Raw genomic sequence first — 11,953 nt, forward strand, 5'->3', positions numbered from 1 at the left:
TAGAAATTCAATTTGCTGACAAAATAAAATAAAATTTTATTTTTTTTAATTAGAGACAAGCTGTTCATTTTGTTGATGTACTGTATTCATTTCTGAGTATATTAGACAAACAGCCTTGTTTTATAAAATACTTTATACACCTTAATTTCTTGTTACCACTGTTAGCTTAAACACAAACTCAGCTTTTTATATTCAGTTTATAAAAAATAATTTACACAATTATTTTCATCAAATAAATACTTACTCTTGCAGATTATTACAGAGGTATTTACAGGAAATGTGAGATTAAATTCAGGTAAATTAAAAAAAAAAATGACAGAGTGGACAACAAAATATCTATCCATAAAAAGCCGATCTCCAAAGAGTCCTTAAGAGGGAGTTGCAGAGCAAAATAAGATACAGAATAAACTGCTGTGTCTTAGTCAAAAGTAAAACAGGAAGTCACAAGTGTATGCTTGAGTTATAAAAATGAATAAGATAATAATCATTACAAGACATAAGGAAAAGCTCACACTAGCTGAGTTATTAGTTTAGCTTATAGAAATGAAAACTCAAAGTGTTGTACTCCATATCACATCTTTTGTGGTTTAGAAGCTGCTTTGTTAACTCTATTTTTCAGTCAGAATGTGAGATTTAATTACTTACTAAATATTCAAAAAGTAAACTTTAAAAAGATTAGCAGTTATTTAAAAGGTATTATAAGCTACCACTAAAATTAGAATCAAAAGAGGAACTCTTGATAAGAAATATGCAGTTCCATAATTAATGATCAAATATTTAAAGGCAAGTGATACATTTTCTAAATCTTTTAAGCTACACAGTGACAAATAAGCTGCTAAAAATAAAGCAATAATTTACGTCCTTTTTTCTGTGACACTAAGTATCAAATCTTTATGTAACAAATCAGTTTTTACTGAGAATCACTGACTGAACCCAAAGATGTAAGAGCCCTAAACAATGTTACTTATAATAGTCAACCCACATTTCAATTAATAGTTATATCTAAAGTTGGTCAACATTTTTCCTTCTATTTTAAGAGCACAGATACTAGTTATACCAAGGAACATTCAGCTTCTTTACAGGACTGCTATATTATTGTTCCCCTTGTCTTATAACAGTTGAATAGAAAGTTGTCTCTGCTGCTGGAGGATTGGCCGCACTCTGTCCCATGTTAGTGTCAGGAAGTTTGTTTCCATCCTTATGGAAATCAACACTGGCATAGTGGACGTTGTCTGCAGGAGGCTTGGTGGGACCTTGCCCCATGGGAGCAGAGCCATTTTTACTAGTGATAGAAAGTATGTTTCCATCTTTCTGGAAGTCCTCAGTCACATAGTGGACCATGTCCACAGGAGGACTGACAGTGGCATAAACAGACGGCATTGAGCTCTCTTGCTGTTTCTGGACATTAATCTCTTCATAATGGTGGTCTCCAGTAATTCCCTGAAGGGAAGAAGAGGAATGATCTGACAGGTGCAACTATTTTGCTCATATGCAAACTAAACAGTGAGTGCCTGTTTAGTTTGCTTATAAGCAAAACAGTTGCATGTGTCAGGCACACACGCATGCATGCGTGCACACACGCACACACACACACACACACACACACACACACACCTCTGTGTTACATCCAGCGTTTGTCCTCTGGTCTGATGGTCCTTCAGCAGCACAACATGCTAAGATGAACAGAATTTACATAAATGTAAACAACAAGACATTTTTATTTATGTGTCTGTCTATCCTGAGCAAATAAATCTTTATATTTCAGCCTGAAAATGAAATGACAATAAACATGAAAGTGACAGCCCACATCAGCTGATGGCTCATCTAATAATATTCTATGCATCCTTTTTTTGCAAATCTCATAAAGGGCACCCTACTTTAGTTTTCTTAGCCTGGACACAGCTGTGGCACATCAGCAAGCTGCTTTTCAAGGCACCTCCATCCTAGCTACTCCTTTCTTACTGTATCAGACTTAATCAATAATCATATCTATTGTCACTGATGGCTGCTGTGCTCTGAGAGGACATACTGCTGCTCATTCTGTCAGCTACAGCTTCATATGAATGCTCATGGAAATATGGGAAAATCTATCTATGTCTCTGTCTGTCTGCCATTTTCCCCCACAAAATAAGAAAAATGCTCATAAAACTGCAAAGAAATATCAAAAGTGCATGTCTAGTATATGGAAGTTTTCATGTCAGGAGTTTTATCAAATTTAATCTCTTACCTGACTTCCTGAGGAGTTTCAGTCTGTACATTATTAGTACAATCACAGCAATCACAGCAATCACCACTAATGAGCCCACACCCACTCCAATATCAATAGCCAGCTCTGCAAAAACGAGACAACCATAAAAACAGCTAAAGTGTGAAAGTTTTACTATCCTCAGGATTCATGCATAGAGTAGAAGATGTGTCTCAGCATTTGTCCGGTAGAAGTTTTTGTGTTATATTCAGAGGTGGGAAGTAACGAAGTACAAATACTTCGTTACTGTACTTAAGTAGATTTTTCAGGTATCTGTACTTTACTTAAGTATTTATTTTTCTGACTACTTTTTACTTTTACTCCCTACATTTTTACACAAGTATCGGTACTTTCTACTTCTTACATTTTCAAACAGACTCGTTACTTTTTAACACGTCAGAGAGAAGTTTGCATTTCCGGTCAGTGCGCCGTCAAACATCAAACGATCTGAGCCTAAATGGAGGAATAATAACACATAAGAGACAATCGTACTGGTGTATCCTCCATCACCGGGGCTTATCTCGTACAAAGGGATTAAATACGCAAACCCATATAATTAATGTATCATTTATAGCGCTATAATCGGGCCGGACTGAGTCCGTAAGTTGCGCTGCGGCACATAAACAGCTTAATTAGCGCTACTGAAGAGGAGCGAGCATGAAGGGAGTAACGTGTGGCAGGTAAATGCAACGTTTCTAAATGCTCAACAAATATCAGCAAACACACAAAGTGTGTGCAGTTTGTCACACAGTGTGTCTGCGAGCCAAAAGAAGAGCTGCTGTATTTCAGGGAGAGCAAAGAGAGAGAAGTTCACTCAGAGATGGAGAAAGAGGACAGGAGAGGAAGAAGAGAGGTTAGAATTAAAGGTAAGGACTGGAAAATAAACTGAAGTATGCTGACTTTGTGTAATTCAAAGATTGTATGAAAATACTGCAGTTTAGTGTGTAATAAATAGGTTAGCTTGTTGTACTGTATTTACAGTAAAGCTCTGTGTTGGACTGGAGCACAGTGTTTGTGTTCATGGTCAGAGTTACAGGTTACATCAGTGCAGCAGAGATGAGTTTGAATCAAAGCTGCTGATGCTGAGATCACTGAGTCCAACATTTCTACAGCCTGTATGCTGTCAGTGTAGGGGATGGAGATCAGCTCAGATAGCTGTGAAATACTGGGTTACATCTTTGTGAGTTCACTTCATCCACACAGAGCAGTAAACCTCAGAGCAGCAGCAGCAGATCAGCTGATCACAGCCTGCACACCAACATCATTTACTGCAGCTCACAATAGAAAGTTGTGATTCTTCTCCCCATGCAGAGCCACTACAGCTGATCTTAGGGTTCCTCCACCTTCTGAATCCCACTGTAACCCCTGAGTATCCTCATGTTTGTGTTTAGGTGGAGACACAGTCACCCTCTACTATGGAGGACACAGAGAATAGAGCTGTGTTTAAATTCACTTTAACAGTTTGTGTCCTACATGTAATAATATGTTATATTATTACAATAATATATAATGAGGTTCGGTTAGTTTTACACAAAAATAGCAGGTAGAAACGTCCTCCAAAGAACTACTTTTACTTTCTTATTTTGGGTACATTTCAGAGCCTGTACTTTTTTACTTTTACTTAAGTAGAGAAGTTGAACCAGTACTTTGCCTTTTACTAAAGTATTTTTTAACATAAGTACTTGTACTTCTACTTAAGTACAGAATGTCAGTACTTTTGCCACCTCTGGTTATATTATGTTCAACACCCTTTGTCCAATATATCCACTATCCATCCATCCATCCATTCTCTCCCACTTATCCGGGGCCGGGTCGCGGGGGCAGGAGCCTAAGCAAAGAAGCCCAGGCTTCCCTCTCCCCAGCCACCTCCTCCAGCTCATCCGGAGGGACCACAAGGCGTTCCCAGGCCAGCCGAGAGATATAATCCCTCCAGCGTGTCCTGGGTCTACCACGGGGCCTCCTTCCGGTGGGACGTGCCCGGAACACCTCACCCAAGAGGCGGCCAGGAGGCATCCTAATCAGATGCCCGAGCCACCTCAACTGGCTCCTTTCGATGTGGAGGAGCAGCGACTCTACTCTGAGCCCCTCCCGGATGGCCACACTTCTCACCTTATCTCTAAGGGAGAGGCCATCCACCCTTCGAAGGAAACTCATTTCTCATTTGTATTCGCGATCTTATTCTTTCGGTCACTACCCAAAGCTCGTGACCATAGGTGAGGGTAGGAACGTAGATCAACCAGTAAATCGAGAGCTGTCTGGCCCGTTGTTGCGGGCCATTCAGTCTTTGTACAACCGCAGTGAGAGCTTGGTCCGTATAGCCGGTAATAAGTCGGATTCATTTCCTGTGGGTGTTGGACTCCGTCAGGGCTGCCCTTTGTCATCGATTCTGTTCATAATTTTTATGGACAGAATTTCTAGGCGTAGCCAGGTGGCGGAAGGCTTCTTCCTTGGTGGCCTCAGAGTCTCATCTCTGCTTTTTGCGGATGATGCGGTTCTGTTGGCTTCATCAGGGGGTGGCCTCCAGCTCACAGTGGAACGGTTCGCAGCCGAGTGTGAAGCGGCTGGCATGAGAATCAGCACCTCTAAGTCTGAGCCCATGGTCCTCAGCCGGAAAAAGGTGGAGTGCCCTCTCCGGCTCAGGAACGAGTTCTTGCCCCAAGTGGAGGAGTTCAAGTATCTCGGGGTCTTGTTCACGAGAATATCCACTATCCCGCCTCTGCAAATGCCCAAACCATCTCAATCTTTTCTCTCCAACTTTGCCTCCAAACTGCATAACCCGAGCTGTCCCTCTGATACACTAATTTCTAATCCTGTCCATTCTGGTCACTCCAAAAAGAAATTCTTAACATCTTCAACTGGGCCACCTCCAGCTGTCTGCCTTGTACTCTTGTATAGTTACAGTTGATGATAACAGAGCCTCCAAAAAATGTGGTCCGGTTCATTGGTTTGTTGTCAGAGAGTTGAAGAGCATGAAGTAAAGATTCTCAATTAAAGGTGGCAGGGGATTTAATATTAACCCACCTCGTTCCATCCTTCAGGAATATTACAAACACTGATAAAGCAACCTTACTCAACAGACTTCACAGCCTTCCCAGTAAAGGCAATCTATCCACTTCGGATGAACTGGTTTCCCATTACAATTGTGGACTTAAGACCATTTTGGATGACCTTGCTCCTGTTAAAACTTGGACTGTCTTCTTTTCTCATTCCACACCCTAGTTTACTCCTGAACTGCGACTTCTTAAGGTCAAAGGTCGTCGCTTAGAACGCCTTCACAGGAAAACTGGACTCACTGTTCATAAAGATATGCATGCCGATCACATTCAGGATTATAAGAATGCTCTGTCCATAGTTAAGGCAGAGTATTGCACACTGCAGTAATCTTATGAATTTCTTTAATTCCAAAATTCAACAAATTCCCAACATTTAGCCTCTCAGAGTCATTCCATGCCCATCCCATCTCATACAGTCTCTTGTAACCCACCCACCTCTACATTTTCTAGTTTTCTGCTCCCAACTCTTACTGAAATATCTGCAATTACTCAGAAATCCACACCCTCCACTTGCCAACTTGATCCCCTACCGACTTACCTGGTCAAAACCTGCATACCATCTCTGTCCCCTTTCATAATTGATATCATCCATTCCTCACTTCCGGTCAGGTTCTAGCTTCACTTAAAAACAGCTGCAATTACTCTTCTGTTAAAGAAACCTGGGGCCAATCCCAGCAATCTCAATAACTTCCGACCCATTTCTAATTTACCATTCATTTCCAGGCTGACCAGGTTTACACTTACCTCTCTGACAATAATCTCTTTGAAGTCTGGTTTTCGTCCCCTACACAGTACAGAGACACCCCGGTTTAAGATCTCCAATGCTCTGCTGATGGCAGCAGATTCTGGACTTATAACTATACTCATTCTCCTTGATCTCATTGGAGCTTTCAACACCATTTAACATTCCATCCTCCTTCATAGATTAGCTTCTATTGGTTTCACAGGCACCCCACTTTCCTGGTTCCAGTCATACCTCTCTGGCCGTACCCACTTTGTCCAGATTAAAACTTCCAAATCGTGTGTCACCCCAGTCTCTTCTGGTGTTCCCCAGGGTTCTGTTCTTGGTCCTCTCCTCTTTGTGAACTCAGTGAACTCTTTGGACAAAATTCCCTGGACTAATCTGTTTCCTTTCTCCCAGGCCTCTCACCTCCCATGTTCTATGTTCCCTCAAAGACCCCTCCGGTGCCACACTGCTACAGTACCACTCCCGTGGTGTTACTAAACCTCCCAAAGTTCTCCCAGTGCCTCCGCAGCGATCATTCCTGTAGTGTAAATAAAACCTTGAAAAGAGACATTTGTCCCAGCTGTCTGTGTTGGTTTGGCTTTTTGAGTCCACCTGTTTTCAGAGGCCATGTGGCCATAACAGTTTCATGTTTTAAGAGCTGATCACAGAGATATTTGTAACTGTAGCTGTCTGATGAATCTATATGCAGTAAAAAAATTTATTTTTCTCAAAACTGAAAAGTAGAGGCATAAAGCAGCAATAAAATCCAAACAGAAGTACTCAAATAACTATAACTGCCTGAAATTTGTATTCAAGTATAGCAGTTAATTACTTGAGCTACATGGCTCTGTATTTTGCATCTTTGTTGTACTTACGGTTAATGTTGTCAGGACTGTCGTTATTTTCCATCACAGACAAACTTTCATCAGCTGTTACAAAAAAGTTAAATTCATTTAAATATCATTTCATCATAACAGATAACATACATTTCAGTCCTTAGAAAGCCAAACAGCAGAATGTTACCTGTCATTAAGCTGATTATGATTTTTAATAATATCCTCATTGTTTCAGTCAGAAACATTTTATAATTTTCCAGCATTTTAATTTAAAATGATAAGCTATATAAGCAGTCATCATGACATTTGTATCCTCTGACCTACCTGTTATATTCTCACTGCCACACTTCTGCCTGTGCACAACAAAGAGCGTGTCAGCTCTGTTTTGCAGAAAGAGTGAGAGTGTTGACTCACCTGCTACATCTCATGATCTCTTTATCTACTTGGAGCAAAATTTTCATCATAGAACAATGTCCACAATGTCTCTCTTATCTTTGGATCAAAATAATTATAATACCAGATGGTTATATTCAGACAGCAGGTATTCTACTTATCTACCCATTGTGGTTAAAGGTATTAATGTACTCTATCCAGAGGCGTGGAACTATGAAAACTCTGTGACTTTTTTTTTCATACAAGTTTTCTAGATGATATAACACAATGTTAGCTAGACAAAGAGCAAGCAAGAAGTGAAAGACACTATTAATGTAACATTAATGTATCATATTAAAATAAATTCGGAATGTTCTTAAAATCATTGTGCAAATCAAGCTGTCAAAGAAAATGCCTGGTGAGAACAGATACAGATACCCTACTAGATTACACTTTCATCATTCACAGGTAGGTTCTCAAGCCATAATTAGTCTATGTATGTTGTGTACAGGGGCCTCTTAGTGGAGTGGCTACCCAAGGCCCCAGTGATGGGAGAGGGCCTTGCAAGCCTAGAATGAGAACTTGTTTTCTGTTTGCATTTTTCTCATTTCTAAGTTACTAAATCAGCTGAATAAAGCAGCTGGGTGACTGAACTTTGATTCCAAAAATATTGGAGGCTTTAGTTTACCCAACAAATTCTGTCTGGGTGACTGCTGTGCACTGAGACGTTTCTTTCCCCAAAAAAGCAGAATCAGGATATCAAGAAAGAAAATAAAGAAAGGAGACAGAAGGCAAAATGAAGGGTCAGGGTGATGGAGAGAATGTGGAGAGAGCAGAGTATGTTAGAAAACTCAGATTGCATTTTAAAAATTTTCATCCCATGGGAATTCTAAATGCATGAATTATAATAAAGAAAATAATGTAGTCTTAAAGTTTATACTCCAATCAAAATGCATTTAACCAGAAAGTAGCTGTAGACTACAGTATGCTGAGAAAATAAGGTGAGAATGTGATTCATTACTGGCTAAATTATTTAAAAAAATAAAACAAAATGATGTAATATGGATCGTGAACTGATGGGGGAGGGGTGGGGGACATAGAAACTGGTTGTGAACAGGGCACAGTGTTCTCTGCTGTGCCCCTGGTTGTGTATTCAAACTTACAGTACAACTCTGTCTCAGCAGCTTTGCTGTCACATAACCCAGTTGTGATTGTTATCATCACACATAATAACACACAAGTCTTCACTATAGTCTCTATTTTTGGCGACCAACATAACCACATATTTGCATTTAAAAATGTTACTTTGAGCACTGTAAGTAGCACCTATAGGTTCACCTCAGGAGTGTGCATTTGGAGCCGCAATTAGCTAAACCTTAACAGAATGACTGGCCCATTTGTGTGCACTTTAGGTATTTTAGCTCACAGCTACTTTAAAACAGCAGCAACTGACTTCTTTTTGTGTGTGTGTTATTTTACTATTAAGTTTTTGAATCTTTATTTATCTCATAGCTTCAATCTAATTTTTACCCATCTGTGTACATTTTAGATTTTCATTCTCTTTGTCAGTTTCTGCTGCTGCAGCTGGTGGTGGCTTCCAATCAAGGGTGTGGTGGGTGTGCCAGGAGTTCCCTCATTTTTCATGCTGATATGGGGGGTCTTGGCACAGTTTGTCAGTGCAGTTAAGTGTGTTTAGATCTATGTCACATTTCTCACTGGTACAATACTCCAGGACTTCCATCAGTGGGTGGCTGGCTTCTCTAGCCATGGTATAGCTGTCTGTTCCCTCTTCCTTTCCTCTCTTAGGTAGAATTTGGATTATTAGCCAGCTATGGTAGAGAACCCACAGTAACTGTTGGTGCTCCTGTGTTTCAGTTCACTTACAATATGGAGGCATAACTGCATATTCAGCTGCAGCCAGTTTAGTGTTGGCCACAGCTCTAGATACTTGTTGGTAGTAATGTGTTAGTGCTGGTTTTATTGATTTTAACATGTAATTGGACAGTTCTCTGTGTCTCATATGTTTTACTTTGTGTTTCCCAGCAGCGCATATTGCTCAGATTGACAAAAACAATGATAGACTAGATTTAAGTAGAACAGAATTCTGGGTTGTATATTTGGTTTTATCTCCAAAACTGATATTATGATAATAAACCAAAACCGAAGCATTGTTTGTTGGTACAGCGTTCTGGTGAGGTTTAAATATTTTTTAAATTACTATCATGTTATTTACCCATGTATAATGCAGTACTCTTCCAATGATTTAGTCAGTATAAAAAATAGTTATTTTTATAACAGTGTATTTCCCTTTCATCTTTTTTATGCTTTTAGATACTGTTTTCTATCACTTTCCCCCCACAAAATAAGAAGAATGCTCACAAAACTGCAAAGACAAACCAAAAGTACATGTCTAGTATATGGAAGTTTTTATGCCAGCAGTTTTGTCAGATTTCCATCTCTTACCTGACATCCTGAGGAGTTTCTGTCTGTACAGTTTTGCTTATGATCATTTGCAACAAAAATGCTTGTTCTGGCACAATTCATATGTTTTTTCATCTTTCACCTCTTTGCGTGCGATAAGCACAGATGGATACACTAATAATTGTCTGTGTTATTGTTCGCTCCATTTCTGCTCAGATTGGTTTGATGTTTGAAGATGTGCAGTGATATGAAGGAAAAACTTCCCTCACATGCTTAAAACCTAACAAAGTACAAGTTACCAAAATAATTTTTTAGGTTTCTGTAATGGTTAATCCAGCAGTATACACAAGCTCTTTAATCAAAATGGTATTTGCTAAATGCAAAAAAGCAATTATTGTTGTTATTCATGAATTTTAAAATTTGCTGTTTTACAAAACTGCAGAAAAAAATAGTAAAGCACATTATTATTTTTTATTAAGATGCCAAATTACAGTTATCCACTTCCTGAACAGAAAAATTCGTTTTAGGGGTCAAATGTTGTACTTGTTTGATTTCTGACTTTTCAGAGTAGTCCAGTGTGTCAGCTCAAATTTGAGTATTAAAATATGAATTCAGTATATTTGTCTAATAAACAACATAATTTTTAGTTTTAAGCAAGTTTGTGTTTTGTTTTTATGACAGGTGGCCTAATAAATTTGTTAAACACTTTCTATATGGGAGGCGTATGTAAAAGTCACAGTGCTACAGCCTGTATTACTGGACCATCTGATGAAACAGTGACATTGCAGTAAATCTTGTCCATGTGATCTCTTCTGGTATCTTGGGGCTGACTGGATGAGATGATATCAGTTCCATTGTCTGCATATACAAATGGCATACACTGACAGAGAAAAGAACTCAGCATACACACCTAACAGTAGCTCATCACCAAAGTTTCCACAAGAGGGTGATGTGGAGCAAAATAAGACAGAAGAGTGACTAACTGGGTAAATAAAATGAAGACAGAGCATCATATTTGACCTTCAGCAACAGATGCTACAATCAACTGAAAATGCTTCAAATTGAAGAAAATATTAATTACAATAAGACTGCATACAGAAAAGGTCAGACCAACAGAGATTAATTTGTCCCATAGAAATAGTGGAAACTGTCAAGTGTTGGCTGTGTGGCAAGTGGAGTAGGACGCAGAGGCAAATAAACCTATACTTAACAGAACAGTTTTAATTCTGAAGTTGTCTTAAAAAATTATAAGCCAAGGCAGGACTGCAGTCACTAATACAAAACCTCAGACCAAAGGAAAAGGAATGCAAAAACACAGACACGCAGACCAAGACACATGAACAAGATACTGAACTGAAGAAAATATTAATTACAATAACTAAGCATGGAATAGAAAATGAAGAGAAAGGGATTATACAGATGATAAAAAAATCAGCCACACATAACATTATCACAAGAACACAGGGAATAAACAAATACCAGACAGAAACCAAACAAGGCACAGGGACACAGGGCAGAGAGGGAAAACTGAAACTCCACATTATTACAAAAACACAGGAGAATCATCATAAAGAACTCCTCAACTAAGGACAGCATAACAAACTTAAAGTGGCCTGAACTAAGAATAACCTAAATAGAGAAAGACAAAGGTGGCAAATCATAAACAGCCTAAGAAACAAACTGAAGAAATCTGTGAAAATAACAGAACTAAAAAGTCCAAAACACAAAAGTCATGATCTGAAACCCAGGATCATGACAGAAACTGATTATTTTTTAATAAGATTTAACTTCTCTAGTTACTGAAATACTGACAAAGTAAACTTTATAAACAATAAAGTTGAAAGGGTGTTGTGAGTTACTGCATAACAAATCAAGTATTTCTGGTTAATAATGAAAAACTTCCAGTACATGACGAATTGAAAGTACTGACTAGATATTTAAGATCAAGTGATGCATTTTGAAATCTTTCAGAGTACACACTGATCACTTGATGACTAACTCTGAATCAGCTCCTGAAATGAAATCTATAATTTACTTCCTTTCAGTGGTTATTTTTGTGACAGTGAATCTTTATAGCAAGTAGATAAACTGTATAATTATGATGATACATTAATACACAATAATAAGTGAACACTGGTGGAGTTTGTTAAGATCATTTTAAAAGCTGTACAGTTTTATGATCTAATATAAAACTGTGTTTCATGTTTTAAGAGCTGATCACAGAGATATTTGTAACTATAGCTGTCTGATAAATCTATATGTGGTTAAAAAGACCACATTTTCCTCAGACCCGAAGAGG

Source organism: Archocentrus centrarchus, chromosome 1, assembly GCF_007364275.1.
Source record: "Archocentrus centrarchus isolate MPI-CPG fArcCen1 chromosome 1, fArcCen1, whole genome shotgun sequence".
Lineage (NCBI taxonomy): Eukaryota > Metazoa > Chordata > Actinopteri > Cichliformes > Cichlidae > Archocentrus > Archocentrus centrarchus.